This window comes from Asparagus officinalis, chromosome 8, assembly GCF_001876935.1.
Source record: "Asparagus officinalis chromosome 8, Aspof.V1, whole genome shotgun sequence".
NCBI lineage: Eukaryota > Viridiplantae > Streptophyta > Magnoliopsida > Asparagales > Asparagaceae > Asparagus > Asparagus officinalis.
Window position 1 is genome coordinate 15,644,098 of NC_033801.1, and position 16,465 is coordinate 15,660,562.

Sequence of the window (16,465 nt, forward strand, 5' to 3'; positions counted from 1 at the left end):
TAAAATGATGAATTAGAAAACTTGGGGAGGTTATTTGACTTTAATCATTAGTTGAGGGTGGTTTACTGAAATTAACCCTTTAGAATTTAAAATTGTGTACATTTCACAAAGTTCCCCTATAAGTTTGGACATTTTCCACTTAACCCCAATTTTTTTTTGAAAATCCAGAAAACCCGCAAAATGTTTAATTTTTTTTTACTCCCCCTAACACCCCGACATCACGTTATTTGCATGTAACACAATAGAACTAACAACTATAGTTTCGGGGGTCTTCTGACAAAACTCATTGGGGATAAGGTAAAAAATCTAACTTGTTTAGAAGTAAAGTGAAAAGCAGCCAAACTTACCGGTGGAGTTTGTGAAATATATGCTTACAGATTTGTCCAGTATCACTTTGATGCGTGTGCACTATTTTTCACTCAGAACAATTTTTCACTTCACCCCCATTCCAATTTTTTATTATTGAAATCGATCCTTTTTTTTATTTATCAAAACCGACCCGATTTCGTGATTACAAGCTTAATCACCTTCCTAATTAGTCGGGGTTGCCAACCCCGACTAATTAGGAAGGTGATTAAGCTGATAATCAAGAAATCGGGTCGGTTTTGGTAAATTAAAAAAAGTATTGATTTCAATAAAAAAAAATTAAATGGGACTGAAGTGAAAAATTGTTCAATTCCTTGGCTCCGTTTGGATACTATGGTGTTTTACTTGTTTACATGATGTTTTTACCAAAAACAAAATACCATACGTTTGAAAACCATGGTGTTTTTAAAGCTAAATCATTCTCAAACCAAAAATACAACACTTATCAAAACACCTTTTAGGTGTTTTAAGTTTGGTGTTTTGGTTTTGAGTCTGAGAAGGTGTTAATATAATATCTAACATAATATATTAAATATAATTAATATAGAGTTATTATCAACATGCTTATTATATTATACTATACTATACTATACTATAGTTAATTTAATATACTAGTAATATTCATTAAATAATATAATAAATAAAATAAATAAAATATCTTATATAATAATATTATAACATATTAAATACCAATATTTAATATGTTAATAATGTATTATATAATAAATAAATAATAATAAAATATAAATAAACTAATAGAAAAAGTTATTGATAATTAATAATAATATAATAATGATATAATAATATACTATACAATAGTATAATCACTATAATATATTATATAATATTAAAATATTTATAATATATTAATTTATTAATAACATACTAGTAATAACATAATATTAACAGTATTAATAATATTATATTATATGAATAATAGTATAATATTAAATTATATTATTAATAGTATAATATTATATTAATAATAAAATAACATTATTATAAAAATATTAATATAATATACAACAATAACAAATTGATATACCAAAATAATTAAATATATAATTATTTGAAAATAATATGTAATAATTATAATATAATAATTATTATAATATAATAAAACTTATTAAATTATAATATAATATTATAACACATTATACAATATTATATTGCATTACATTTAATACTTATAATGCTATAATAATGTAAACTAAATATTATTTACAATATATTTTATTATAATTAATATATAATATATTAATAATTTGTTTAATACTAATGGTATAATGATTCAAACTAGTGTTGACCAAAAATACTTAACATGGTGTTTTGAAAACATTTTAAGGGAAAAACACAACACCATGATGTTTTTAAAAAAAACAAAACAAGGGAAACACCATGGTATCCAAAGGAAGCTATTTTCATGAGTTTTGTGACTCACGTTTGTTTGTTGCATCACCAGAGTGGGAACATGACGAAGAAATGGCACGTGTACATGACCAAGGACGGCAGGTTCTCTTTGCCTGGGCTGACTCTGGCCAAGTGCGACTACCTCGCTGATGCCATCATCGATTCTTTTCACAATGTCAAATAAGCGACATGCAACTTAACCCGCAAACTCTTCAAACTTATATAGAATCCCTTATCATAAACATACATTCTAGTTTTTTTTCCGAGTGGAGCTCGCTTGGAATGTAATATATTACTCTATCAACTATCATGCAACAATAATAGCAAAATAAAGAATTGACAAGAAATCTGAAATTGTAAATAGGTAAAGCAGTTTTTATTTTATTTTATTTTTTAAAGAAATATCATAATCCTTTCACATAATAAACTTACAATTTCTTCTAGGTGAAGCTCTTCTTTGTGTGTAATGTATTCCTCTATACATCCGCAACAATAATAGATTAAGAGAGGAAGACGGGAATCAGTGTGAGGAGTTTGATAGAGAAAGAGAGTGGGGAAGAAGAATACGATCCATTTAGATGGGTTAAATCTAAATGTTGATGTTGGTATCAATAAACGCATAATGTGTTGGCCTTCTTGTTTTGATGATATTTAACAAACAATTTATCTCTAATGTTGTTTGTCTAGTATTTGTGTTTTCTTATTATAGACAAACAACGTAGTTGGAGGATTGATGGAATAGAGCTTCAACGATCATATCCAAAGGAGGTTAGCGGAATGTCGGTGAAGCTATGCAAATTCAAGTTAAAGATCAAGTTCAAGCTTCATCCGCAAAGTGTACCAAGTCAAGCTTATTGAAGATCAAGATCAGCTTGGGTAATCTAGTTTAGATTTTATATTATGTGTGTTAGATACTCTAAGGTCAATATCATATACACACAATTATATGGCTTGGGTAATTTAGTTTAGGATTTGTATTATGTGTGTTAAGTACGTTAAGCTCAATATCATATACACACACAATTATTGGTTTCTTCGTATATATATAGGTATATATATATATACACATAAGTTTTGTTTTCTATGTATATATATAGTTATATATATACATGCATGGTTTTGGGTTCTCATGTTTATAATATGAAATCACATATTTCATATTTACTATTGTGTTTTTGAAAACATTGCATAGAATATGCAATTTTGTGAAAATTCTATATTCTTAGTTTTTGGACTTAACAATAATCATATACATATTTTATTAAGTCTGTATAATCATTGTGCAAAGTTTTAAAACATAGTTTAGCCAAAATATCAAAATTCACATGTTTACTTTTTCGTGTTTTGAACTATTTTGCAAAATGATGATTTTTCACAAATGGGAAATGCAATTTGGAAAATTCTTTTTGTAACATGTTCATTTACATGTTTATATACATTTTCCAAAGTTTCATTATTTTTGGACTTCATTTGTTATTTTTAATATATTTTCCAAAGTCTCAAAAATCAGCTCTAAAAACTGTTTATCTGAAATGTATCAGAATGCGGTCGACCGCACCGGTCGACCGCTCATATGATCATTCGTCAGTGGGCAGCAGAGAGTTTGTCGGTCGACCGATGCGGTCAACCGAGAGCTCGATTTTTCTGTCGGTCGACCGCACCGGTCGACCGATGAAGTCTCTGTTTGTTTTTCTCGTTTTCGATCTGGATCGCGGTTGATCGGAAATTTCGTCGGTCGACCGAATGATCTCGTCGGTCGACCAAAAATTTCGTCGGTCGACCGTCGAACTCCCAACGGTAATATTGTACAGAAATATGTTTCCTGATTTTCTGGGATTTTTGTTGATTTGGTTTTGGGTTTCAGCTGTTGTTTCTTTTTCTATATAAACTCCCAAACCCCCTTCTATTTTACAACCCATTAAAGAGTTTTGAAGAAGTTTTAAAGAGTTTTTGAAAAGGGTTTTAGTTGGGTTCAAAGTCTGTTTGGTTTGTAGATTGTTTTACAAGTGGAGAAGATCATTCACAGTGTCTGAACTTCATTTCAATCTCCATCTTGTTATCAATTGAGAAGTTTTCTAAACTCAAACTCTAGCTTTACATTTATATACTTGTTTATCATTGTTCTTAAGCTAGATCTTATATTTGAGTTGATTTGATTTGATTTTATTTACTCATTGTTACACACACCCACTTGAGCTTTTAGTATTTTCATACATAATATATTTGGGGTTGTGAGCGATTGTAATATTAAGTTGTGTTTAATTGAGTTCTCGTCTTGTATGAGAGAACAAACCATTTATTGTTACATTGAGAATGTTGTAAGGTTTTTGGTGAGCTAGAAAACCGAGTGGTGTGAGGAGTGAACGTTGTTCGGTGAGCGTTGAAAATCGACATAGTGTGGTTGTAAACGTTATTCGAAGAGTGTGAGTTGTAGAGTTTTCGGTTAGCTAGAAAACCGAGTGTGTAGAAGAAGTTCCGGCTTCCAAACCGGATTGTGTTAGTGGATTTCTCCCCGGGAGTGGGGAGCGGAGACGTAGGACGGAAGGTCCGAACTCCGTGATCATATAGTGTGTTTGAGTGTGGTTTGGCGTTCATTTATATTTATGTTCATATCTTATATCGCCATTGTGCATTGCTCATTTCTATATCATCCACTATCTTGTTTAGATTGTTTACCCCTTGTGTTAGTTTACATATCCTATACATATATCATATTGTATATCTCTTTGATAGGATATATCATTTTGTGTTAGTTTATATATCCTTGCATATATATATTCATCATATAGGATATATCTCATTGTTAATATTGCTTATCCTAGCTCATATATCTTGTGGTATTTCATACTTGCTAGGATAACTTGTTAATTAATTTTAATTGGCATATAATCGGATTTGATTAGCATAAGACCCTAATCACCCCCCCTCTAGGGTCTAACAATTGGTATCAGAGCTTGGTGCTCTTTGATTTAAGGTCTAATCGCCTTGAGTTAAAGATCCAAGTTAGCTTATTGTGCTAATCTATTTTTAAGCTTTATTTGTATCTTGCTTGCCTTTTATATTATGGATATACATGGTTTAGGTTATGCCATCAATATTGCTCCTAGATTAGATAATTTCCCCTATGCCTAATGGTGTGTTAGATTTAAACTTTTTGTTCAATCTAAACACTTTGATTTATGAGAAATTATAGATGATGCTTATATTGTGCCCACTATGGAGAAATCCAAGTGGAATAAGAATGATCATCGTATGTTTACAATGAACAATATTTTGTTAGAATATTTGCTAAATGCTTTTAATTCATCTATGTCTAACAAATTTGTTCATTTTGATAGTGCTTACAAACTTTGGAAATTTATAGAAGCACATCAAGGGGATTTGGAGGCGATCCGACAAGCTTTGGAGGATCCCGCTTCAAGTTCATATGGAGCTTCATGCACACGGTCACTAGGCGATAGCCCTAGTGAGGTTTGCGAGTTTGAAACCATTAATGATTTACCTAATGATGAACTTGCTTGTGCTAGTAAAAATTTGTTGCATGCCTTTAACAAATTGCATAAAGATTTTGTTGATTTACAATGCAAGCATGATAATTTAAAATCCGATCATGAGAAGCTAGTATCCAAATTTGATGTCATTGAAAATAAAAATACTATGCTTAAAGAAAGCAATGACTTATTAAATTTGGAAAATAAAAATTTGATCTCATCTATTGCTAGCCTATCTCATGCTAAGATTGATGCCATGTTAGAAGTAGAGAACATAAAGAATGATACAGCTTCTTTTATAAATAACTATTTATGTTCTACTTCTAAAAGTACATATGTGCAAAGAAAACACCCTCAAAATTTTAGAGTTGCAAAAAACTTACCACCAACACATGAAACATAAAAATTGTAAGCACCGAACTTAAAATTAAAATATTTCATAAAACTCTCTCAAAGTTTTAAAATTTACAAAACACACCTCAAAAATTTTAAATAAAAAAGACTAAAATTTCAAAACGTAGCAAAGAAAAGAATAGTTATTGATAATCTTTCTCTAAGATATATAAATTTAACCTTTAATTTAAGATTTATTATCCTTTTTCAACATCTAAATGTAGTCTAATTTTATCAAAAAAGATAAAGTGGAGAAAGATTGATGTCGGCTCAATAAAAAATGGAATAGAAGGAATGAAAGAAATGTTTTCTGGATATTTTACAGAATAGTCTACTTTTATAAGTAAATTAGGAATCTTCATGAGCTTATTTTAATACTTTTTTTAAAAACTATGTGGATGCTATTTATTAGGAATAAACATCATAATTCTCTTTTGTGTTGTTTTAGCTCACTTTTAACCAATCATCTTGTCTTATTAGCTTTAATTATTCATCTTCCTTTTATAACACTATTTTTCAAGTGTTTTTCACTTTTACAATACTATACCTTCTAAGATGCAGCTTGATTACATGTCGGTCCAAATAATACGATAATTTAAATTGGCCTAAGATTACATTTTTCCTATCAATTCAATTATCAACAAGAAAATTTAAATTGAGTGTAGCTCATTTAAACGAACATTAAAGAAAATAAATACTCACAATGCTAAAGTTTACATACATAAGTAAGCGAAAGCCATCAAAGTAGAACAGATGAGCAAATTTTTGGTAAGGAAATAAACTAAAAATACTTAATTATGGTATTTAACCAGGCGCATTGTATGTGTGTAAAAACTAGTAAGTAAAAATACATGAGTAACTTATAAGGTTGAAAAAATATATATATATAAGCCAAATATGCCCTTAATTAACGAGACTCTTAAATTAGCCTCACTTTTACATGATATTTTCAAATCATAACATTTAGAAGTTAAATATCTAAATCTTGCAGAGAAATAAGAGGTTAAACAAATGAAATCTAGGTTCACATATCTTTCAATTGGCATTAGTTTGGTTCAATTTGGATTTCATTTGTTATTTCAGATTTCTAGTTAAACAGCAAGAAAAACATGTAGATCTAACATTTGTTTAAGATCTAACAACAAAAAAATCTATTCTTTTTCACATTAGATTAAGATCTAAGCATGTAAACAAAATTTAAACTTCTAAACTAGTTATTTAACTATGGGGATGTGTTTGGATGTAAGTAATCTTGCCTTAATATCATGTGCAAGCCTCTGAAACAAATAGCAAGCAATCCACAAGTATAAACAACCTGTTCTCCCTCACTACACGTCGATGATCCCGCCCTCGTGTCGGTGTTTTGCTTCACAAAGCTCTCTAAACTCATAAGAAAAAGATCTAGGGTTTCCTTGTTTGGATTATTTCGCTCAACATACTATGTCTCGTCTTGTAGATGTTTAAATATTAACTCTATTAGATACGAAAAAAATGATATAGGTAGACTATGCTTAATAGATAGAACATCCACTTCATCTAATAGCCCTTTTTCCGTGGGCGGATGAAGGTGATCTTGCTGTAGCGCTCTGACGCTCTTATTGTTGATTTTTTTGTTTAAATTGTATCTTTCAAGTAGTTTAGAGTTTCGGAGAGCCGCAGGATGATGGAGTTCTAGCATAGTCACCGTCGCACAGTTTTAGCAGTTGAAGCTCTACTATATATAGTTATGTTTATTGCTTAGACTTTAGAGTTGTATTCATTTTGTAGAGGCTAAGTGTCTTAGTTAGATTTCATTTGACTCATTGTGTTAAGATGTATTTCAGACTTAGAGATATTTTTATTTTATTTTAGTTGAGCTCATTTGTTGGTATACTTCTTCTATGCATATTTGATTTTGTACTACTTTTATTATTTGCCTGTTTTGTACCTTTATCTATTTGTTATTTCTACTAGAGAGATAGTGACTGTGATGGTAAAACATGTCGTAGCATGGTGTTTGGTGCTTGGCAGGTTTGACAATTCGGGTTTTACCTTGGACTACAGTCTTGTATAAATCCTGGGGCGTCACAGAAATAAGAGGAATGGGTAAGAAGAGAAGTTAGGAAAAAACATTCATCTTATTTGGAAATCTTTTATAGAGCGTGAGTGTTCCCCCTAGTTCCCCTACGTTTAGTACAATACAAAATTTGTTCCCTTTGAATTGAGATGAAACTTTAGAGGAAGAAAATTTCCTTAACTTCTTTTCTTTTCTCTTTCCTATTTTTCCATAACTTTCTCTACCCCTAATGAAATCCAAACATACTTGTGAAAATTGTGAAAATTTTTCTCATAAAATCAATTTATACAATCTAGGCTAGCCAAATGATATCGGGTCTTGATGGGAAAATTGTAAAGTCTGAAATTTCTATGCACATGAAAAGTTATTTAGTGGATGATTGTTTAAAACTACAAGCAATGTGCAGTTAGCATATGTTCTATGTGAATAATGTATTTAATAAATAATTGTAAATTTAGTGAGTGAAAAATAACTTAGCCTTCAAATATTTAAACTATTGTAGTTTCTTAATATGCATCACGTGCAACGCACATATAGCATACTAGTGAAATCCAAACATACTTGTAAAATATTTGAAACGTGGTTTTTACTTCAACTAGTCAAATGTGACTTGAACAATTTGAGGTCTAATTAAAAATTATCAAATTTAGAGAATCTAATATTCAATTATGGCTAACTCGGAGGATTTTTTTAACTAGCAAAACTAGCAAATAATATGAAGAACTTTTCAAATCAAAGTATATAAATAACTTCCATGATACAACTTAATAATTTGATAATACGTTCTTTATGCATAATCTAATGACAAACAAAATATGCAATTTGATTACAAATTGCAAGCTTCCCAAAAGTTAGTAGTAAGCATTAAAGTAGAAAGAAATAGGAGTCTAGATTCTTTCATAACCATTCTTATGGTTTTTCTGTAGAGATTTTTTACATCTCGTAAAAACCCTAAAAAACCACCAAACGTAACAAATAAAATTACACAAAATTTAACGTGGAAAACCCTCAACAGGGAAAAACCATTGGATCAAAATCAATCCACTATTATCTCTAAATTATAATCTTTTGCACGAACAAAGACTGCCAACCCCTCTCTCTCTCTCTCTCTCTTTCTCTCTGCACTTCTTCTTCTTCTTAGTTTTTTCTCTAACAATAGAATGACATATATAGGGAAACTAAAACCCTATCTCTAGCCTAACTTCCTAATTAGAATAAGATTCAAACTCTTAATCATGATAGATTTCTAACCCTATCTAATTCTCATAAAGTTCTGCAAAGAATTAAAAGCACTATACTAATTTGGAGTTTGAGTTGATACCCAACATATCCTCCCTCGTCGAAAAAACTCTAAGTGTCTCAACGGTTTTAGAAAAACTCACTCTCTTCTTCTTGTTCTTCACCTCTCCCTTGTGAACAAGAGTTTGAGAAGAGTAATCTATACTATTAACGGATCGCCCATCTAAATAGCAAATATGATTGCCATTCTTCCTCCCTCGCAAAATCAAATCACCATCTCTATACACATTGCATCACTCTCCTTCACTCACATACTTGTACCCACGTGATGCCATTTCATCCAATAAAATTAAATTAGCACCACATGATGACACATATCTCACATGATGAAGAATTCTGACCTTCCCAGTGTGAAGCTTGAGGCGAATACTTCTAACACCTTCAACATTCATCTTCTTATTGTTTCCAACAATGATGTCGTCAAATTCTTCATCTGTCTTTAATGTGTTAAAATAATTTTTGTTGTTACAAACATGCATAGAGGCTATAGCATCTAACACCCAAATATTACTCGTATTAGTATATGTACTCTGCATTAATAAAACCATATCTTCATCACACACAACCACCGAGGAGTCTGTCTTCTTCCCATTTTCTTGAAGCTTCATCCGTCTAATACTCTTCAAATCATCACGCATCTGGGAACATCTGAACTGAATGTAACTCTTCTCTCCACAATAATAGCACTCTTTTTCGCTGTCGTCTCGGGCCTGAGATTTTAACATTTCTCGATAACTGTCACATCTTCCCTTACTCCTCCCTCGATTAGAACCTTCAAAAGCAAGTGTACTCTCACCACTATTAGATGTGCTATCCTTTCCCATCATCCTTTCATTCTCACGTAGGAGTGTTATCACATCGTCAAACTTTAAAGTCTGTTTCGCTGCAATTATCATCTGAACTAACGACTTGTATAATTTCGACAATGAAGACAATAGGAGTAGCGCCTGCTCTTCTTTTTTAATCTCCTCATCAATATTCATAAGTTGGCAAACTAGCTGATTAAAGGCATTGATGTGGTCTTAAATTGTTGTACCTTCTTCCATCTTCAACGAATAAAGCTCTATCCCCAAACACAATCGGTTGGTCATCGACTTCGACGCATAAATCCCCTCAAGCCTTTCCCACAGTCCTCTTGGTGTGGTCTCTTGCATAACATTGTACTTGATCTCGGGGGAGAATGCTAAATGAATTGTGCTAACCGCCCTCTTTTGCATAGAACTCCATTCAACATCCTTTAATCCTTCATGTTTCTTATCCTCTAAAGCTTGATCAACACCTTGATGCACAAGAATATCTTGAACCGTGCACTGCCATACTGTAAAATTTATCTTGCCATTGAATAGCGGAATATCAAACTTTGGACCCGAAGAAGTCATCATCCTCTAACCATAATCAAAATTCAAATTAGTCACTATAAAGATTGAATTTGATAAAACCGACATAAAAAACGAACTCAACATGTCGAAAAACCCTAGGAACGAACTCCCGTATCACCAAAATCCATCTCCAAATCCTCGATCAAAAGACAAATCAACCTCAACCGTCGGATATGCGTGAACAGTGCCTGCTAGTATTCCTGCTACAGTGTCGTCGCTACAGTAACTTTTTCTTATCAATGTCGATCACCGCGCTTCGACCGCTAACGCCTTCACGAATCACACACCGATCAAATCTCTACGAACCGTCGAACCCCGCTCTGATATCACTTGTAGGGATTTTTTTAGATCTCATAAAAACCAAAAAAAAAAAAACACTAAACACAACAAATAAAATTACACAAGATTTAATGTGAAAAACTCTCAACAGAAAAAAATCACGGGATCAAAATCAAACCACTATCACCTCCAAATTATAATCTTTTTGCACGAACAAAGACTGCCAAACCCTCTCTCTCTCTCTCTTTTTATACACTTCTTCTTCTTCTTAGTTTTTTCTCTAACAATAGAAGGACATATATAGGGAAACCAAAACCCTATCTCTAGCCTAATTTCCTAATTAGAATAAGATTCAAACTCCTAATCATGATGGAATCCAAACTCCTAATCATGATAGATCTCTAACCCTATCTAATTCTCATGAAATTCTATAAAGAATTAAAAACACTATACTAACTTAGAGTTTGAGTTGATACCCAACATTTTCTACGTGGTATATCTAAACATCTGTCACGGAAAACATCATAGGATTAATTCTGTTTGGCAAACACTCAAAAAATGAGGGTTCGATCTTGACACAATTTTAGTCTAAAAAGGGTTGGTCTAGCTTTCAAGTTGCTTAACACTTTTTTCCCCCTAAACTAATGCTGTGTTTGGGAGCTCACTAAGGGAAGAGAAGGAAAGGAAAAGAAAGAAAGAGAACTTGCCAATTCTGCCTTCCCGTCCTTTACCCCACAATTTTGGTGTAAGATTTTAGTGTAAAATTTTCCCTCATTTTCCTCCTCTACCCTCCCAATAAAACTTTCTATCCCTTTCTTTATGTTTTGTTTGGGAGTTTACTAATGGGAGGACGAAAAGTTAAATAATAGAAAGGAAATGTAGGGAATGAAAGTGAAAAGATAAAATGTTGTTTGGTAGTTTAGTAAAAGGAACAGAAGTAAATTTGTTTTATCTTGTTTGAGAGTTCTAATAAAGAGGTGAGAAGTGAAGTGAATATGTATAAGGTTACATAAATACCCTTACATATTGGATGTTGTAGGCGTCTAAAAATGCCTATGGGTGCCCGCACACAGCTCAAGACAAAGAGAAGGTGATGAACGTCGTTATCCGAATCAAAGAGGATTATCCAACGCCGACAAGCGCATGAAGCGAATAGGCAAACTGTTGATGACACGACAACGAACCACCACAATATCCAACGCCGACAAGCGCATGAAGCGAATAGGCAAACTGTTGATGACACGACAACGAACCACCACAACGGAAAACGCCAAGTGGGCCGCACGCGTTAATCAACTCAAAGCGTACAAATGCACCCAACAGTCAGTTAACACGCACGCATCATTCAGTCGTGCCCATGTCAATCAGTGCGCGCGCTCAGTCAGTTCACGATGGCCGTTAATCAACGTACGATTAATCAACTCAGTGTGGAGATACAGTCAAACACGACGGATGAGTAAACAAAACGGCCGAGAAATACAAGTCCCGGAAGAATACGCGAAAAGTCGTTAAAAACACAAGAAATCAGCGAAACTAGCGCTGCCGCGCGGAGACGACCAAACCGACCCGCGCCCACGCGCGTTGGCCAAGTCCGACCCGCGGGCGGCGCGGGTCGGACAAAGCGCCGACCCTGCGCCCACGCGCGGGTCGAGCAAGTCCGACCCGCGGCAGCGCGGGGTCGGCCAAGTCCGACCCGCGGCGGCGCGGCGTCGGCCAAGTCGACGCGCTCGCGCGGTCGGACGCGCCGACCCGCCAAGCGCGCGGTCAGACTTTTTTTTTTTTTTTTTTTTCTTCCTGCACGCGCTGTTTTTGGACCCGCGTTCGGTTTTGATGGTTTTCTCAGAGATTTGTTGGTTTCCTGAGCCATTCAACTAACTTGATATCATCTACAAACATGGTTAGGCTGTTATTGACTAAAGATTAAGGCCAAATCACTTGTTCTCTCCAAATAACCGCTTCCAGCCCTATAAATAAAGCATAGGGCTCCTCCTTTTCAGCGGTGGTGCGATTGATTATCAAGACGAGGAGGGCTGCCGGATTGTGGGAGTCAAAGCGAGCACGAATTTCAGCGAGTTTGACAGACTGGCGAGCTTTTCGGCATAAAAGAAGAGTTTCGAGGAGATCGACACCCGTTCCCGTCCGTCCCTTGAGATTAGGTTTGTCTTAACTCGAGAGAAGCCCTGATTTTCGCTTGGTCGATTCAGCGCTTCAAAAATCAAATACTTCCCATCGGCGAAGGCGAAGCTCTGCGGAATTTTCATCAAACCGGATCCAAGATCTAGGCTGCGTCCACCGGATAAACCCCTGCACAGGCAAAGATCCCACGCAGCAGAAACGATAAAACGATCTCTGCGTTTGTTTGACGAGAGGTTGTAACTTTTGTTTTCATTGTGCATAAAAATCTTTATTAAAAAGATTTAATCTTTTTTTGTTTTCATTGTAACGACTAAAGTTGTAATGCATACGCAATGAATACAAAATTTTCGACGCAAACAAACTGGCCGACCACACGTGGGACTCAACATTTGTCGCAACTTGGATCTCATTCCCGGTTGAAGAAGTGGTCGATGTACGAGCTTCGACCAACTGAAGTTCGAGCGAATATCTGTCGCTTCCTCCTCCTTCCAGCATCCTCCGCCTCTCGAAGCCGAAGGAAGATCAACGCCCGTTGTTTTTTTTTTTTTTTTATTGCGGTAGTTGAACTTGCAACGCTCCTTCTGGCTCCAATTTGCAGTCCGGGGTCTGTAGATTTCTTGAACTCCTTTCCTCAATCAAGGAGTTTGAGTACAGAAGGCCGCAGCCCTTTATCGAGAGAGCTCGTCAAAGAACAGCCGCCAAACGGCTGCTCAGCGCGCCAACTCGCTAGCAGCCTTGGAGTCAATTGACGGGTATTCGTTACGAGGCGGATCTGAAAAATTAAGGCAACGCAAGCGCCCCAACAGCGAACACATGCCCTCCCCCAAATCACCAAACAAGTGAATGGGGTACAGTCGAAGGACCCGGTTCAACTCTTGAAGAGCGGATCAAAAAAGCATCGCGTACTGCTTGCTATTGCACAGCGCCTGCGAATTTCTTGGCGAAGAGGTAAATAGATTGCAGGAGGGAAGAAGTGGAAAAAGAATGCCACCAAAACTGCACAAAGTTTAGGGAGGCCAAACGTCCAAGACGGCGGTATGTGGGGACATCGAACCCGCCGCGGTCTGCGGGTCACTCTCAATCCGGACCGCCGAATCGCCGGGGTCACTCAAATCACGCACCCGCCGAGTCCGCGGGTCAACTCAAAATCCGACCCGTCAATCTGCAGGTCACCAAATCCGACCGCCAATCTGCAGGTCACCAAAATCCGACCCGGCAATCTGCACGGTCGCCCAAATCCGACCTTTCCAAATCACGGGTCATTGGGTCCGACCCGCCAAATTGCAGGTCAACCAAAATCCGACCGCCCAATCTGCACCCGGTCATCAAAATCTGACCCGCCAATCTGCCCAGGTCGCCCCAAATCCGACCCTCCCAAATCGCGGCGTCACTTGGGTTCGACCCTCCACTTTACGGGTCACCCAAATCCGACCCTCCCATTTTGGGGTCACTTGAATCCGACCCTCCAACCCGTCAGCTCACTTAATTCTTGACCCGCAGCCAGAGTTCAAGGCAGAAGATGTTTCTACACCTGTTTTCGTCGATCCCTGTGAGTTCCGCACCTCCGACGGAACGGCACCAGTGACAGTGGTGGACGTCATCTCAAGGTGAGCGATAGAATCGATCGCCTGGGTCCTTTGCACCCGAGGATCGCAGGCAAAGTTCTGATCGAAGAATTGCTTGGGTCCCGTGACTGAAACCCCGGATGCGATTCGTCGAGCTGGGGGTCGCACAACGCCCTTCGTAACAATTTCAAGCCTTACTCATAAAAGGGAAAACTCCAATTTCTACCCGCCTGGGGGTGGTTTATCCAAAACCAAGGCCTGTTGAGCATCCTTGTGTCCCAAAGCGTAGCTAACACGTGACTCTTAAGAATGCTAATAAAGCGGCAAATCCCTAAAGAAAACGTATTCATCTGCGCATTTGATAACGTTATACCAGGGGGAGTTCATGTCAACACACGATAGGTTGCTCCGGTCATTGTCGATGAGTTCTACTATCGGGCTGGTGGGAATGAACGAGTCTCGAAGAGATATGCCGAGAACCAAATCCCACTACCCGTGCGCCGAATAATCAGGCAGTATTATCAGCGTTGCAGTTGCCCTAAATCCCTCTGCAGAGGGTCTCCATATTTCCGGAGGATTTCCAATGGAATGACTTAAGTCCAAACCAAGCGTTCTCTGTAAAAAAGAGATTCGGTTGTTCAAGTGACGAACTCCGGAAGTCAACAATAAATATGACTGATAGGGAAGTCGCCATTCGACCCCTTTCTAGCTTCTTTGAACCCTCTCGTTATCGCACCGTCTAAACCGGTTGCCATCAGGAAAATATTAGGACAAGGGATTTATCACGAGAATCATAGAGCGGTTATCCTCAAGAAGACAACGCTAACTCGGCAACGTTCTGATACATAGCGTATCCTAGGCCGACTAATCCCGTGAAGCATGATCAATACCGCAGCAAATCGCCAAAATTCTTTGAGGATGCTCTAACACAAACAGAAAGCAGGCATTCAAGATCTGAAATGGAAATGGGCTATGCTTACGGATTAAAGGGAAGAGCATGACCCAACAAATTCGGCTCTATCCAATCCAGTTCGCGTGAATTCGTTAGCCATCGCAACCGTTACTGATCAAGCAGGCAGCGACTTTCAGATGTGGATGCACGTCTCAATCGCCTGTGGATTTTTATTTTTCAAATTGTCAGCACCGTCTTTTTCGCTCGCTCTAATTTGTCATGCAAACCTTCGATTTTGTGATTAGCATGAGCTAACTCTCGATTGACCAAAACGCTGGGGGTGGCCCCACTAAAGATAACAACATGTGGCGGTGGTGTTTCACGAAGATTGACAATGTCGGGGGTGGCCTGTATTTCCTCTTTTAAATCCGTCCGAGGGTCCGACACAAGTGATGATGAAAAATGAAAGATCTCGAGAGTAAAATCAACGCCTCTAATGTCTGATCGAGAGGTAAAGAGGACTGCGCATTCCATGTCCATATCAGGAGTGGGACTCAATAGCAGGTATCCGGCGAAGTTTCAACTTGATTAACTTCACGCCATTTGAGGGAATGCGTTCACCACTCAACACCTTGATCTACTTCAAGTCTCACTTGGTCGGTATGATCTCCGCGGTAATGAAGCCTTGATGGGTGTCGGTTCATTCGTTGGCACCCTTCGCGTGCCTGCCGGCCTTCGATTGTCTACCGCCGTTCTCAAGCCGGAAGTATTAAACAACTGGGACGATATGGAGAACTCATTCCCTTGGTACTTCTTGATGACGACGATTGAGGTATCCATCAGCGACACTTTTCGATGAGAAACAAGAGATGAACGAACAGCTCGACGACTTTGTCAAGAGCTTTTTGAATAAAGGCAATGAACTGCCCGCCAGATCCGATTCACGGAGCGACTTCATCCTCCAGACATGTCATTTTAACAACCTATCTATTTGAGATAATTTAGAAGTTATGGGAAGTCGCACCGTCCAAACTTGGAAAGAATTTGAAGACGCGCGGAGGAGCGAGGCGAACGCTTTCCTCCGAGGAAGAAAGATCCGAGAGCGGAGCCAACCGACGAGCGGAATTTCCTTTCGAACTCAAACTTTTGCCTTCCTGTGGTAAAGAAGAATGCCAGCGGTTGTAGACGTTAACCAGACA

At 36.9% G+C, this 16,465-nt stretch overlaps 1 pseudogene; it reads left to right on the forward strand.

Moving 5' to 3' along the window:
• Positions 1-2,123, forward strand: part of LOC109820282 — a 10,193-nt pseudogene extending 8,070 nt beyond the window's left edge.